Raw genomic sequence first — 16,637 nt, 5'->3', positions numbered from 1 at the left:
TTGTTTTTTCCTACTGGGTTGGAGTGAGTCCTCAATGGGATACTAGCTGCAGTAAACAAAGTCTGCAGACATTAAACTATGTACATTGGGAGTTGCTATTGTCGTTTTCTTTCCAGCAGCACACTGTGAAGCACTGTCTCGCTAAAGACTTATTTTACTTGTCATTGCGGATGATTTAACCCAGCTACTTGAGCACCTTTAGCACATATTCTGCTCATTGCTAAATCAAGAGCTCCTCCCTCCCCATCCTCACTGCCCCACACATCCCGTGCTAGTGCTTACACACACACACACACACACACACACACACACACGACTCACACTCAACAGCCCTAATATAAGCTTGACAAAATGTAAGAGTCCTGTTTATATAGTTTTAAGAGTCTGGAGTACTGCGGTAGGAAAAATGTGTTGGTACTTTGCCAGGATTTAAGTTGGAAAAAGATAACTTTTCCCCACTGACATAAGCCTTAAATTTGACAAGATAGAAAGAGGCCTGGCCATCGTTATCAGGAAACACAGGCTCTCGTATGAATTTTAGACTCATAGCTAAAAGAATTTTAAAACTAGCTGGGCTGTGGGGGCACCTGCTTTTAATCCGTAGCTCAGACAGACTGATCTCTGTGAGTTTAAGAACAGCCTAGTCTACAGAGTGAGTTCTAGGTCAGCCAGGGCAACCTAGAGAAACCCTGTCTCAAAAAACAACCCCTCCCCCCCCCCCAAAAAAAAAAAAAAGGAATTTTAAAACCAAGGGTCTGTGAGCCATCTCAGTAGGTAAAGATACTGGTTGCCAAGCCTGGTGACTTGAGTTTGAACCTAGAGATTCACAGTGTAGAAAGAGAGAACTGACTTCAGACAGTTGTCCTCTGACACCACACACCTGCCTACATGCCCTTCTCCCACTAAATCGATCAATTAATTAAAGTTTAAAAGACTCAGAAGGAAACTTAAGGAATCACTTTATTGGAGTTTGAGGAAAACCAACAGGGCAGGCTATGTGGGACCCTGAGAAGCTGCAAGCCGAGGGGGAGAAGAAAGAAGTTATGGTTTCAGTTAGGGATCAGGAAGGTAGAAGGCTCAGAATAGCAATCTACCAGCATTTGGTGTGAGTTTTGCGTACAAGAGATGTCGATCTCTCTCCTCAGAACCAGGGAGAGAATGCCCAGAGTGTTGGGGGAGCAGGCATCAGGTTTGAGCGAGCACTCAAAAAGGGAGCTGGAAATTAGAAAGATGGCTGAAGAAGTCGTTTTATGAGCTTACATGTTATAGTTTGAGCAAAGCTGCCTGAAAGGGAATACAGGAAAAGCTGGGGGCTGGGGCATGGATTTAGTGAGCTTTAAGAACATAGCTGTGGGTGTTATCTTGAAAAGAAAACCTTTACTGGATTCTTCCAGGAAGAATCGATACAGAGATGTGATACAGAAAACTGGTAGGAATCTCACTCATGTCCCGCGGCTCAAGTGTACCTGTACTCAAACACATACAGGAGTAAATCAATACAATAAGGAGGATTTAGCAGCTAGAGGCACTTGCTACTGAACCCAAGGATCTGAGTTCAATTCCCAGGACCCACAAGGTGAAGAGAGAGAACTGCTACCCCTTGTCCTCTGACTTTTCATACCTGTCACAGTATGTCAGCATTTTCTCCTCACCGACACCCCCCCACCCCACCCCATACACACACACACTCTCTCTCTCTCAAGAACTGTAGCTTTAAGAATAGAAAAGACAGGGGATGGAGAGACGGTACATTGATTAAGAACACTGGCTCCTTTTCCAGGGTTCAATTCCCAGCACCAATATGGCAGCTCACAACTGTCCATGAATCCAGGCCCAGAGGATCTGACACCTTCATATCAACATATGTGTAGGCAAAAACACCAATGCACATAAAACAGAAATTTGAAAAAAAGTTAGGAAGGAAGGAAGAAGAAAGAAAGGAAGGAAGGAAGGAAGGAAGGAAGGAAGAAAGGAAGGAAAGAAAATGGGGGGGGGGGAGGTGTCATTTTTCCTGAATGACCTGAACTGAAAAGAACTGGAAAGATGGAAAGGCTTAGCAATGAGGACATTTGAACACCTGCATCAGGAGGGTGTGTTCTAGAGTCTGTTTTGTTTTTGTTTTGTTTTGTTTTGTTTTGTTTTGTTTTGAGGCAGGGTCTCTCTTTGTAGCTTTGACTATCCTGGAACTCACTCTGTAGAGTAGGCTGGCCTAGGACTGGGAGATCCACCTCCTTCTGCATCCCAAATGCTGTGTGCTCCCACCATCTAGCCATGGACTTTTCTAATATTAGCTCTCTAGAACTGAGAGAGGCAGAACAATTGGGTATATTCCTCTGGGGGACTGAATCTAGGGGCTTACTTATACTAGTCAAGGGTTGTGTCACTGAGCTACACCCTAGCTCTTACATATATATCTTAACTGAGTTCTTTGTTGTTTAATATTTTATTTCTGAGCAAGTGTTTAGAAATTAAAATAATAAAAAATTTACTTTCTTTTTTTTTATTTCTATGATGTTATACAATAAAATGTTGGTTATCCATAGTTCATTCCTTTTTTCTTCTTTTTCAAAACCAGTTGGGGACTGGAGAGATGCCTCAGCAGTTACGGCCACTGGCTGCTCTCCTCAAGGACCCTGGTTTGATTCCCAGCACCCACATGGCAGCTCACAAACACCAGTAACTCCAGACCAGGAGACTCAATGCCCTCTTCTGGCTTCCTGGAGCACTGTAGCATGGGGTACACAAACACACTCAGGCAAAACACACCCATATGGATACTGTAGTATTAGTATTTTAATAAATCCCTGCACGGAGTTGCTACCCACCTCAATGGTTTATGTTCCTGAATGAAGACATACACACACACACACACACACACACACACACACACACACACATACATACACAGCCCTTATATTTTAATATGCATTAAGCAGCACAATAGCTGGGCAACTACCTAACCTCCACGCTGTTAGAATCTTTTTTTCCTACTGATAATTCTGAAGTACTACTCACTAATTTCTATGTTCCATCTTGGCTGCTCTTGACCCAGTTGAGCAGCCCTCCAGGCCACTTTTTCTTGGCTCATAGCCAGGGTCTTCTTCTTGCTTTTCTACCCCATGGCAGCTCTTGTCTCTATCCTGCACACTCCTAAGGCATGGTGTCCTCTCTCTTCCCCTCCTGCTTCTTAGTGGTCCCAAGGCCCCAAGCTAGGATCCCTAAATCCCGCCTCTCTCTTTCTTTCCCCAACTATTGGTTGCTGGTATCCTTATTTACCAATCAGAACTAACTGGGGGCAGGTTTTCAGAAGTTATGTGCAGACCTTCTCGTGCAAACAATTTTGAGCGACTGAAACTAGCATTGGGTTAAAATTTTTTCAAAAACTCCTAACAGGCTGAGCAAAACCAAGAGTGCAGGTCAGCTTGGTCGTGAGCTCTGTGTTTCAGGAACTTGGCTTGAAGATCCCCAAACTCGGGAGACCCTCACTCAAGTCTTGGAAAGTCATGACCACCCAAAAACTCAAAAGACACGTACCTGGATGCAATCAGCAGAGGTTTTATTAGGGAGAGTTGGCCGGCCAATGGTCAATTCGTTTGCCCACACAGGAGCTGAATTGACAAAGGCCGGCTGGCTGAGGGGCTTTTTAAAGAGGAAAACCACAAACCAGGGGAGTGAGGAGGGGGTGAGGGGTTGCTAAGGAAATATAACATAAAAATAGGGGAGAATTCCAGAGGAACACAACCTAAGTGAGTCAGGGTCATGTGAAAAACACTCTGTATACTCATTCTTCTCAAAAATGTGGTCTTGCCCTGTCATTTGCTCAACTATTTCTCAGTTATTGCCCTGTCATTGTGATTACTAGTTTCTCAGCCCCACCTAGATGACTTGCATTTTTCTTTGTGGTCAGGAATGTGTCTTCTTGCTTTGGGCCTTCCCCACCCACAGGTTGGTTCTCTTCCCTGATGTTTAAGGAATATTAATCTAGCAAGTGTCCTCTGACTCAGGGATAATGTACCCCTCCCAGAATGTGGAATGTATCCTGGGGTAGTGAGGGCCCAAAATCTTACATTTAGTTCTGTTTTCTTGGAACTAGTGAACCTGCATTCTTTTGCTCAGGTCTAGGGGGTCATAAAAACTTTCTATATTTTTCATGCCCTTTAAAGAAAAGCCTAAAGAGAAGCCTGTATATATTTTATAAAATGATCTTTATAATTTTTCACTCTATAGGCTGACCACAAGATAGATGGTTGAATACGAATAGGCTCTTTGAGAATAGCCTATACAAAATGTTCCCCATGACTGCTCCTTGGACCCTGTCACAAACTAAATAATGGGCTGGGACTTTCCACAGATACTCTCCAATAACCCTCTTTCACTCCCCCTGGGTTGTGGTTCCTCCCCCCCCCCCCCCCGTTGTGTTTTTTTCCTTGTGATTTTTGCCTTTAAATATTCTCTTCTTCCAAAGCCTGGGCTCAGACCCCACTGCCCCTGTGTGGGTCATGGGTCTTGACCTCAGCATGCTGATCAAAATATACCTCTTGCTGATTGCATCAAGTTCGGTGTCCTGTGAGTTATCGGGTGGCCGTGAATTCCTGAGACTTGGGTGAGGTCCTCCCTTCGTGGGGGCCTTACACACTCCAAATTCTTCATGGACTAATTTCCCCAGAGGTTGTTTACTGTTTTGTTTCCATCCTGTTCCGTTCTCCTCCTAAGAGATGGGATGATAGGGCTGAGCCACCTCACCTGGCATATGTGGTGCTGGGAATGGAACCAAGGATTTTGGATGTGCTGTGCACCCTTAGTGGAGCTGCACCCCTGCCCTGCCCATGTCTTTTGACCTTTTCCTTTTCCCAAGCAGTGTCAACAGTCAGACTCACATCCAGGAAACACCAACAGAGGTAGTCTGTGAGTCATTCCCAGGGTTCTAGATAAAAGGGAGAGCATAGCCAGAGGCAGGGACATCTGGGAGAGTCTTGAGTGAGCATGACCCTGAGCTGGGCCATGTGAGAAGAGTGGGAAGGGGAAAGGGGGGAGCCAGACCAAGAGGCCAGGAAGATAAAAGGTAGACCAAAGGGGCCAAACAGACCATAATAATGAAATTAATTATACAGTGAAGGGCAGCTGGAGGAACCTGCAGCCTAGTTTCTGGGCTGGAGGAGTTTAGGGTAGTGGGTGGGGCATGCGAGCCAGGAGGGCCCTATAACAGATAGGGACTGAGGGATTCTGGGAGAACCTGGTGACCACTTTGATATATTAATGGACATCTTAGCCATTTGTTCCAGGTTTGAGAGCCTTTTTGTTGATAATACATTTTTTCCCTAATAATTAGCTCCAGTGTATCTGAACAGTGCTACTACCAAAGAGTCTTCATCTTGTCATAGGCTTCATTTTTCATTTTGTATCAGAGGCCCATGAACAGACTGTTATTTCCTGAGTCCCCTTGTGGTTAATGAATTCTGACAATAGGATGGTTCTGAGCATTGCAGATGGAGGTCCTATGTTGGGGGCCGACTTTTAGCAGAAAGCGGCTATCAGCTTTGCAGCCATCTTGAGCCATATACCCTGACATGAGATTTAAATTACAATAGCCTACAACAGCTGAGAACACTTGGATAATCTTGGTTTAGATACCTTGAGATTAAAGGTGTGTGAGATTAAAGGTGTGTGACTTAATAGTATACTTAGAAGTATAGAGATCAGGGTTAGAGACAAGACCTAAGGGCATGATTTAAGGTGTAACTTAGAGGCATGGCTTAGAAGTCAGACTATAAAAGACAGAACCAGAGATCAGAGAATATAGACTGAGATCAGAGACTATAGAGGGATCATCAGAGACGAATCTCAGACATTAGGTAGAATCTGCCGTCACCCTCGCTCTTGCTGAAGCCCGACCTGCAGACCAGAGCAGCAGCTTGGGCCGGGATACAGTGGCCGCCCAAACGTGGGTCGGCCCAGGCCTCAACATTTTGCCTGGGCTGCAACATTTATTTTGGCCACCCCAACATGGGACTAGTGCGGTCCCCAACAGTCCTAAGGGCTGATTTTATCGACCTTTGTTCAAATAGAGAGTCTGAAATCTGAAACCCACGAGCTTTCATCTGGAAGACCTCCTGTCCAACTTCCTTCTAATCTCCTGTAATAAAGCTTTGCAAGGCGATGCATGCCTGTAATGCCAGCTCTTGGTAGGCTGAGGCGGGAGGGTCATAAGACTTTGTGACCAGCCAGGGCTACAAAGTGTGTTCTGGTTCAGCATGTGACAGAATCAGAAAACTACACAACAAAATGAGACAACCCGCCAGGCAGTGGTGGTGCACACTTTTAATCCCAGCACTTGGTAGGCAGAGGGAGGTGGATTTCTGAGTTCGAGGTCAGCTTGGTCTACAGAGTGCGTTCCAGGACAGCCAGGGCTACACAGAGAAACCCTGTCTTGACAAACAAACAAACAAACAAACAAGGACAACCCTGTCCTCAAGAAAACATATCGAATAATAAAATAACTCATGAATAACATTTCAGTGACACAACACCATAGTAATGGAAGCAGATGTAGAAAAGCCACTCAGAAACTAAAACTGAATGGGGATGGCATCAGCCTTACAGGCTGGGAGGCAGTGGAGTGTTATGACCTTTGCCTAATATGTACAGGGCTCTGGGTTAGAGCCCCAGCACTAGACAAACAAGCAAAGAAAACAACACAAAAGTAAAGGAAGATCAATGTTCTAATTAAATACTGTGACCAAAAGCAACCCGAGAGAAACTGTTGACACAGCCATCCCTTGGCCCCTGCCTGCTCTAGTCCAGTCAGTAGACTCCTCCAGAATTCTTTGATACTGCAGAGTATGAAATTTTGGGTTCTAAGTATTAATGTAGTGCCAGGGAAATGGTAATTGTCCCCCAAAACACAGACAGAAGCCAATCTGATGTAACTCACAGCAGGGTCTTTATTTCATTCAAGCTAGCTCCAGCGGAGCCTTCCCCCAGTGCACCGCTGTCACACACGATGGTTTTGGTGGTAGTGGAGCCCTGAATGTCTATCAGGGAAAGGCTTTATAGTAAGCAGCAAGCAGGGAGTACGTGTGCAAGCATCTAATTGGAAAGCTACTGTAGCCTTTAATGTAATTGACTGGTGCTGGGAGTCATACCATAAACCCAATTTCTGTTCCCCTCTTCATTTGTGGTTCTTAAGCAGGGGATGGGCTTGTAACCTCGGGGTGCAGGTTTCTTGGGGGAATAACCTGGAGACCGGTCTTGTTGAGAGTGTAACCTGGAAACTCTCATCTTGTTGGGGATTTAGCCTAGAGACTTGAGCTAGGCTAGGGTTTTGTTGGGGAGAAACTTGGAGACTAATGCTAGATACTAGCTTGTTAGTTTACCTGAGTTCAAATTTAGACTCTCTAAAATGGAATATGAACTTAAAAGATTTGGCATTTCATCAGAGAGGTGAGAATTGATCAGGTTGTCAAATTTGACATGAAAGACTAAGTTAAGAGTAGTTAGGGGTAGGATGACTAGCCCATCAGTTACGAGGACTTGCTACTATTGCAGAGAACCTGGGCTCAGTTCTCAGCACCACATGGTGGCTCACAACCGTTGGTAACTCCAGTTCCAGACATTCCAATGACCTCTTCTGAAAATCATGGGCATCAGGAATGCATGTGGTACACATCTGTATATTCAAGCCAACCACTTATACAAATAAAAATAAATAAGTCTTAAAAGAGTGGAGAGTTGATTAAATGAAGTTTGGTGTAAGGAACTATAGGGACAGGACCATTTCACTACGGTGGGCCAATGGCTGTGGGCTGGGATAATCTTGTACACTGTGTAAAGGTTGTCTTTGTATTATTTCAAATGTTGATTTCTGTAACAGCAGAGAGCTGAGCACTGTCTGGACTTTGGTACTGTTATATTAATGAAGCATCACCTGTTCCCAATGTTTTGCAAATAGTCTTCTCCATCGCCTTCTGATTGGTTTAATAAAGAGCCTATAGCAGGGCAGGAGAGGAAAAACATTTGGTAAAACAGACAGGGATGAAACATGGCGATGGAAGCCAGTGTAGAATGTGTCAAGGAACAATTTTCAAAACACCCCGTCTTCTACCGTACAGACACAGACACAATAAGTATCAAGACATTGGCTTTTCCTGGTGCTGGAGTAGAACTCAGAACTGCCTGCAAGTCTAGCTCTCTAGTACCAGGCTCCTTTCCCAGACCTTGATCTTTTGAAACAGTCTCACTACATGTCCTAAAGTCCCTCCATAGCTGACCCAACTGCAGGGATCTCTCTGGAACAAGCCCTCCTATATCAGTAAGAGGGGAAGAGCAGAGATGTCACCTCGAACCAAAGCCAGGATAGTTCCTGAAAGGCCTCAATGCTGGGTCTAGGGACTCAAGGGTCTAGTTTGTATTTTCATATTATATTAAAAACCATAAGGCTAGTGGGACAAGAATGCAGGATTTTACAGAGCCTATGTGGTTGGCAGATTGTTAAGGGAAACGACGCGTTGTTTTTGTTCCCTAATTGTTCTGTTCCAGGTAGCAAGTGACGTCGTTGTTATCGAATAAGCTGCAGGACTGAAATGTAGTGCAGGCTGTGAAAATTGGTGCCGCTAGCTTCTTCATAGCTGGGAATTTGGACTGTTAAGTTTATTGGAAGAGACGAAGTCAGAGGCAAAACAAGCTGTGTTCCTTAGGGAAGGAATTATTTGGAACCGGCAGATAAGGTTTAATGATCACCCTGAATATAATGATATTTAGAACCCAACATTTTCAGACAAGGACGCTCATGACTCTGAGCAGATACCTTCATCAAGAGACCAAGCAAAGATTTGTTTTATAACCTGACCCCTTTAAACAGCGTGGCACTTCTTAGCGTGCTTTGCTGCCCTCTAGAGGCCAACTCAAGTTTCAAGCCGGGTTCAGAAATCCTCCACCTTCCACAGCAAGCATTGCTCTGGCTTCCAAAGAAACAGAAAGAAACACAGGGTCTTGCTTGTACTGTTCAGGTTGACACCCGTATCATAATTTAGCTTAGGCTAACAGTATTAAATGAACCTGGGATGGATCTGTAACGCCCAAAACCTTTTAAGGCCCACCTGCCTAAGGACCAGGGAACTTCCTAGAATGCTGGGAGTTGTAGTTCTTGGAAAATAGCAAAGCCTCAAGGGAAAAAAAGTACACTAGCCGATAAGTTTGTCTTTATAAACTCTTACAACACAAGCCTGGGGCCATTTCAGCTGGGAAATACCAGGGAATAGCCTTGACTTAAGTCCATTTCTTGGTCAGTACTTAATATTTAATAAAGCTTGCTTTAAACTTGACCCAAAATGGTGGAACTATTTTTTTTCCTGGCGAATCTTTTTATTTATTTATTTATTTTATATTTTATTTACATTTCAGATGCCATCCCCTTTCCCCATTTCCCCTACCTAGAAAACCCCTGTCCCATTCCCCCCCCTTTCCTTTTTGCTTTTATACAATTTTTTTTTAAAATGTTAATCAAAGGATTTATAAGTTTGGTAATGCTCAATCAGAAGCGTAACCCAATACCCAACCTAGATATAAAAACTATCTTTGACTGGTGGAGACATGTCTACATCTGCCTCCATGCCCCCTCTCTCTTTCTCTCTCTCATCACCTAGCTTCTCCTCTCCTTCATCTTCTCTCCTTACTCCATCTCTTCCTCTCAGTACTCCTTCCCACTTAGCTCCTCCCACATACCACTCTTCCTGTTAAAGTAAAACTTTTCTCTCAAAATACAATTAGAGCATACTTTTTTTACTCAGATCTTTTCTCTCAAAGTAAATAGCCAGGGTTGGCTATGAGACTATAGGTCTTCAACCCCGTCAGAAATCCAGAATGACTGAGTTAACTGAAGTTATGAAAAGCACTAAACATAGCTTCTAAAACTTAGCCTATTTATAGAGATCGTTGAACACCTGAAAAGCCCGTATACTACCGAACGTTGGAGCATCAAATCTTCAGCCTTCTGGCCCAGAGTCATCTGACAGACCTTAGTGATGCAGGATTATTAAGGGCTGATTACTCTGTCTAGGCAGATATAATCAGTCGACTATTCTGCATGTGTGTCCTTTTCTGGACAGTAATTTGTCTGTAGATGGAAAGAAGCAATTCTTGCCTAGTGGCTGTCACCACACAACTGGAGTAACTCCAAGGATGCTCAATTTCTTCTTAGAATCCATGACAGGAAGCTGTCAGGAGCAGACAAGTCTCTAATCAGAATGGACATTAATATATAAATATTTGTAACGTCAATTCTATGGACTTCTAATGTTTTGAAAACCAACTATCCATGTAAGGTAACCTGGACTGTTGTCTGTTAACTCCTCTCAGCTATTTCTAAATAAAATATGGGAAACCTCCTAACAATAAACTCAAAGCCATGACTTTGCTATAGTCCCTTAACTCATAGGTTAACTGACCCAAATCAGTTAAAAAAAAGTTAAAGAAGGACTGGGTCTAGGCCTTGTATTCCTAAATGTGTTATATAGGCACAATGCCCATGAGAGTATCAATATTCATCTCACTTTTATATTAATAAGAAGCTCGTACCAATGAAAACCTTAAATTTGAAATCAGAGTAAATTTTATACCATTTAAGAAATTATAATTTTATCTTGATAATAATTATACAGATTTCTACCAATAGATTATGGCTATGCAATAAGTCCTAGCTAATCCTCCCTGTTCCAACAAAACCACTACTTTTCCCTAGAAAGACAGACCATTATTAAGCACATTAGTCCCCAAGCCCAGGGAATAGGGGCGCTGACTCTTCTTTAACTTCTTCAAGCTGATTACGGGCGTTGAGATATTAGAAGAAGGGTGGGGGCGGGGGGAAGAGTAAGTTGATAAGCCTCTGATGCTGTGTCTTCACTGAATCCAGATGGAATTCCAGGACATTGGAGGTTTGGGCAGGTCTGCTCAGTATGCTTGATGAGTAGATACACCAAGGCTGTGTATTCTGCAATATACAATTCTCAGAACAAGTTTTAGTATCAAGAAAAAAAATTTTTTCCTAGGGGGCTGACATTTTCTTAAAGATGTTGGTTCTAACAACTTTTCTTTTTTTCCCCCCCTTTTTAAAATTGGTTGTAATATTTACATTTCAGATTTTATCCCCTTACCCCACTTCCTCCCACCACCCAGAAACCTCTTATCCCATCCCCCTCCTCATGCTTCTATGAGGCAGTGACCACACCTACCCCCCCTCTCCCCTCCCCACCCTCCCCTTCCCCCCACTCTGTGTTTATTTTTTTTATGGGACCAAGAAACTCCTCTCCCACCTATGCCTGACAAGGCCATCCTCCCCTACATATACCTCTGGAGTCTTGGGTCCTGCCCTATGTGTTCCCAGGCTGGTGGTTTAGACCCTGGGGGGCTCTGGTTGTTTGGTATTGTTGTTTTCCTCCTGGGGTCACAAACCGTTTCTGCTCCTTCAGTCTTCTCTTTAAGTTCTCCATTGGGAAACCCCTGATCATATCAGTGGTTAACTGTGAGCATCTTCCTGAATGTGTTAGTCTTTGGCAGACCTCTAAGGAGACAGCTATATTATGTTCCTGACAGCATGCACTTCCAGACATCCACAACAGTGTTTAGCTTAGGTGGCTGTACATGGGATGAATACCCAGGTGGAATGGTCTCCTGATGGCCCCTCCTTCAGTTTCTGTCCCATGTTTTGTTTCCATATTTGCTCCCTTGAGCATTTTTGTTACTCATTCTAAGTAGAACTGAGGCATCCCCTCTTGGTCTTTTTTCTTCATGAGCTTCATGTGGTCTGTGGGTTGAGTCTTCACTAATCTAAGCTTTTGGGCTAACATCTGCTTAACAGTGAGTAAATACCCTGTGTGTTCTTTTGTGATTGGGTTAACTCACTCAAGATGATAATTTCTAGATCCATACATTTACCTAAAAATTTCTCAAATTCATTATTTTTAACAGCTGAGTAATGTAATACTCCATTGTGTAGATGTACCACATTTTTTGTATCCATTCCTCTGTTGAGGGACATCTTAGTTCTTTCCAGCTTCTGGCTATTATAACTTCAGTAAAGTGGCTGGATATAAAATCAACTCAAACAAATCAGTAGCCTTCCTATACTCACAAGATAAACAGGCTGAGAAAGAAATTAGGGAAATGACACCCTTCACAATAATCACAAATAATATAAAATATCTTGGAGTGAATCTAACTAAGCAAGTAAAAGATCTGTATGACAAAAACTTCAAGTCTCTGAAGAAAGAAATCTAAGAAGATCTCAGAAGATGGAAAGATCTCCCATGCTCCTGGATTGGCAGGATTAATATAGTAAAAATGGCCATCTTTCCAAAAGCAATCTATAGATTCAATGCAATCCCCATCAAAATTCCAAATTAATTCTTCATAGAGATAGAAAGAGCAATTTGCAAATTTATTTGGAACAACAAAAAACCCAGGATAGCAAGAACTATTCTCAACAACAAAAGAACTTCTGGGGGAATCACCATCCCTGACCTCAACCTATACTACAGGGCAATAGTAATAAAAACTGCATGGTATTGGTACAGAGACAGGCATGAAGATCAATGGGATAGAATTGAAGATCCAGAAATGAGCCCACATACCTATGGTCACTTGATCTTTGACAAAGGAGCTAAAACCATCCAGTGGAAAACGGACAGCATTTTTAGCAAATGGTGCTGGTTCAACTGGAGGTCACATGTAGAAGGATACAAATCAATCCATTCATATATCCTTGTACAAAGCTCAAATCCAAGTGGATAAAAGACCTTAACTTAAAACCAGATACACTGAAACTAATAGAAGAGAAGGTGGGAAAGACCCTCGAATACTGAGGCACAGGGGAAAAGTTCCTGAACAGAACACAAATGGCTTATGCTCTAAGAGCAAGAATTGACAAATGGGACCTCATCAAATTGCAAAGCTTCTGTAAGGCAAAGGACATTGTCAATAAGACAAATCGGCAACCAACAGGTTGGGAAAAGATCCTAACCAATCCTACAACAGATAGAGGGCTAATATCCAAGATATACAAAGAACTCAAGAAATTATACTCCAGACAACCATATAACCCTATTAAAAATGGGGTACAGAGCTAAACAAAGAATTCTCAACAGAGGAAACTTGAATGGCCCAGAAGCACCTTAAGAAATGCTCCACATCCTTAGTCATCAGGGAAACACAAATCAAAACAACCCTGAGATACCACCTCACACCAGTCAGAATGGCTAAGATCAAAAACTCAGGTGATAGTAGATGCTGGTGAGGATGTGGAGAAAGAGGAACACTCCTCCATTGTTGGTGGGGTTGCAAGCTGGTACAACCACTCTGGAAATCAGTCTGGCAGTTCCTCAGAAAACTGGACATAGCATTACCTGAGGATCCAGCTATAGCACTCCTGGGCATATACCCAGAAGATGCTCCAACATATAATAAAGACATATGCTCCACTATGTTCATAGCTGCCTTATTTATAATAGCCAGAAGCTGGTGAATCTTGAGATTAACAGATCCTCTTGTTTCTGCCTCTGGAACACCAGGAATGGGGACACCCACCACTATGAGGGTGTATCCCTCCCTTCATCTTCTCCTTTCCCTCTCCATTTATTTATTTATTTATTTATTTATTTATTTATTTATTTATTTAGGTTTTTTGAGACTGGGTTTCTCTGTGTAGCCCTGGCTGTCCTGGAACTCACTCTGTAGACCAGGCTGGCCTCGAACTCAGAAATCTGCCTGCCTCTGCCTCTCAAGTGCTGGGATTAAAGGCGTGCGCCACCACCGCCTGGTTCTTATTCCTCTTCAAAAGCTATTGGCAACTGGTGGCTGCTGGGATGGGGCCATTTTATTCTAGTTATGGCCACTGGTGGGCTGCCCCCGTTCCACTGGATGGCCCTCATATATGGACCTGAAAGACAAAAAAAATAAAATAAAATCAGAGAAAATATGAAATAGAAGAGGAAGGAATAAGAGTGGGTTCAGGGGGAGAAGAAATGGGAAAATGAGAAATCTATCCACTCAAAACTCATTGTAAATGTGTCTGAAACTCTCAAAGAATAAATAAAAATATCAAAATAAATAAGGGTTTTCTTAAATGAATAATCTTTGTACAAAAGAGTGGATGTCATAAAGACCTCAACATGCACCTCTGTGACAAAGACAGACACTACCTCAAAGTAAAAGGATGGAAAACAATCTTCCAAGCAAATAGTCCCAAGAAACAAGCTGGAGTAGCAATTCTAATATCAAATAAAATTGACTTTCAACCAAAAGTAATCAAAAAAGATAAGGAAGGACACTTCATACTCATCAAAGGAAAAATCTTCCAAGATGAGCTCTCAATTCTGAACATCTATACCCCAAATGCAAGGGCACCCACATAAATAAAAGAAACTTTACTAAAGCTCAGAGCATACTACATGCACCTCACACAGTAATAGTGGGGGATTTCAACAGCCCACTCTCAGCAATGGACAGATCATGGAAACAGAAACTAAACAGATAAACTAACAGAAGTTGTGAACCAAATGGATTTAACTGATATCTATAGAACATTTCATTCTAAAACAAAAGAATATACCTTTTTCTCACCACCTCATGGTACCTTCTCCAAAATAGACCATATCATTGGTCATAAAACAGGCCTCAACAGATACAAAAAGATTGAAATAATCCCTTGCACCCTATCAGACCAGCATGGAAAAAGGCTGGTCTTTAATAATGAAAAAAAAAAAAAAAAAACCAATGGAAAGCCCACATACACGTGGAAACTGAACAACACTCTACTCAATGATGACTTGGTCAAGAAAGAAATAAAGAAAGAAATTAAAGATGTTTTAGAATTTAATGAAAATGAGGACACATCATGCCAAAACTTGTGGGACTCCATGATAAGAGTACTAAGAGGAAAACTCGTAGCTCTAAGTGCCTACAAAAAGAAACTGGAGAGAGCATACACTAACAACTTGACAGCAAACCTGAAAGCATTAAAACTAAAAGAAGCAAAGACACCCAAGAAGAGTAGACAGCAGGAAATAATCAAACTCAGGGCTGAAATCAACCAAGTAGAAACAGAAAGAACTATATAAAATATCAACAAAACCAGGAGCTGGGTCTTTGGGAAAATCAACAAGATAGACAAACCCTTAGCCAGACTAACCAAAGGGCACAGAGACAGTATCCAAATTAATAAAATCAGAACTGAAAAGGGAAGCATAACAACAGAAACTGAGGAAATTAAAAAAAATCATCAGGTCCTACTACAAAGGCCTATACTCAACAAAATTGGAAAATCTGGATGAAATGGACAATTTTCTAGACAGGTACCAGATACCAAAATTAAATCAGGGCAGATAAACCATCTAAACAGTCACATAACCCCTAAAGAAATAGAAAAAGTCATTAAAAGTCTCCGGGACCAGATGGTTTTAGTGCAGAATTCTACCAGACCTTCAAGGAAGACCTAATACCAATTCTCTTCAAACTATTCCACAGAATAGAAACAGAAGGAACACTACCCAATTTGTTCTATGAGGCTACAATTACGCCCATACCTAAACCTCACAAAGATCCAACAAAGAAAGAGAACTACAGACCAATCTCTCTTATGAATATTGATGCAAATTACTCAATAAAATTCTCACAAACCGAATCCAAGAACACATCAAAACAATCACCCTTCATGATCAAGTAGGCTTTATCCCAGGGATGCAGGGATGGTTCAATATTTGGAAATCCATCAATGCAATCCATTACATAAACAAACTCAAAGAAAAAAACCACAGGATCATCTCACTAGATGCTGAGAAAGCATTTGACAAAATACAACATTCCTTCATGTTAAAAGTCTTAGAAAGATCAGGAATTCAAAGCCCATACCTAAACATAGTAAAAGCAATATACAGCAAGCCAGTAGCCAACATCAAACTAAATGGAGAGAAACTTGAAGCAATCCCACTAAGATCAGGGACTAGACAAGGCTGTCCACTTTCACCCTACCTATTCAATATAGTACTGGAAGTCCTAGCCAGAGCAATTAGACAACAAAAGGAAGTCAAAGGGATACAAATAGGAAAGGAAGAAGTCAAAATTTCACTATTTGCAGTTGATATGATAGTATACTTAAGTGACCCTAAAACTTCCACCAGAGAACTCCTAAACCTGATAAACAATTTTAGCAAAGTGGCTGGATATAAAATCAACTCAAACAAATCAGTAGCCTTCCTATACTCAAAAGATAAACAGGCTGAGAAAGAAATTAGGGAAATGACACCCTTCACAATAATCACAAATAATATAAAATATCTTGGAGTGAATCTAACCAAGCAAGTGAAAGATCTGTATAACAAGAACTTCAAGCCGGGTGGTGGTGGCGCACACCTTTAATCCCAGCACTTGGGAGGCAGAGGCAGGAGGATTTCTGAGTTCGAGGCCAGCCTGGTCTACAGAGTGAGTTCCAGCCCGGGCTACACAGAAAAACCCTGTCTCGAAAAACAAACAAACAAACAAAAAAAAAAAAAAAAAAAAAAAAAAGAAATTCAAGTCTCTGAAGAAAGAAATCAAAGAAGATCTCAGAAGATGGAAAGATCTCCCATGCTCCTGGATTGGCAGGATTAATA

At 42.1% G+C, this 16,637-nt stretch overlaps 1 protein-coding gene across 1 annotated transcript in view; it reads left to right on the top strand.

Moving 5' to 3' along the window:
- The window catches only part of LOC117722675 (KH homology domain-containing protein 1B-like), a 32,258-nt gene that overhangs the window by 9,205 nt on the left and 6,416 nt on the right, over positions 1-16,637 (top strand). The window lies entirely within an intron of this gene.

The sequence above is a fragment of the Arvicanthis niloticus genome, chromosome 17, assembly GCF_011762505.2.
Source record: "Arvicanthis niloticus isolate mArvNil1 chromosome 17, mArvNil1.pat.X, whole genome shotgun sequence".
In the NCBI taxonomy this organism is placed as follows: domain Eukaryota; kingdom Metazoa; phylum Chordata; class Mammalia; order Rodentia; family Muridae; genus Arvicanthis; species Arvicanthis niloticus.
Note: the sequence above shows the minus strand (reverse complement) of the source record. Positions and strands in the feature narration are given on the sequence as shown.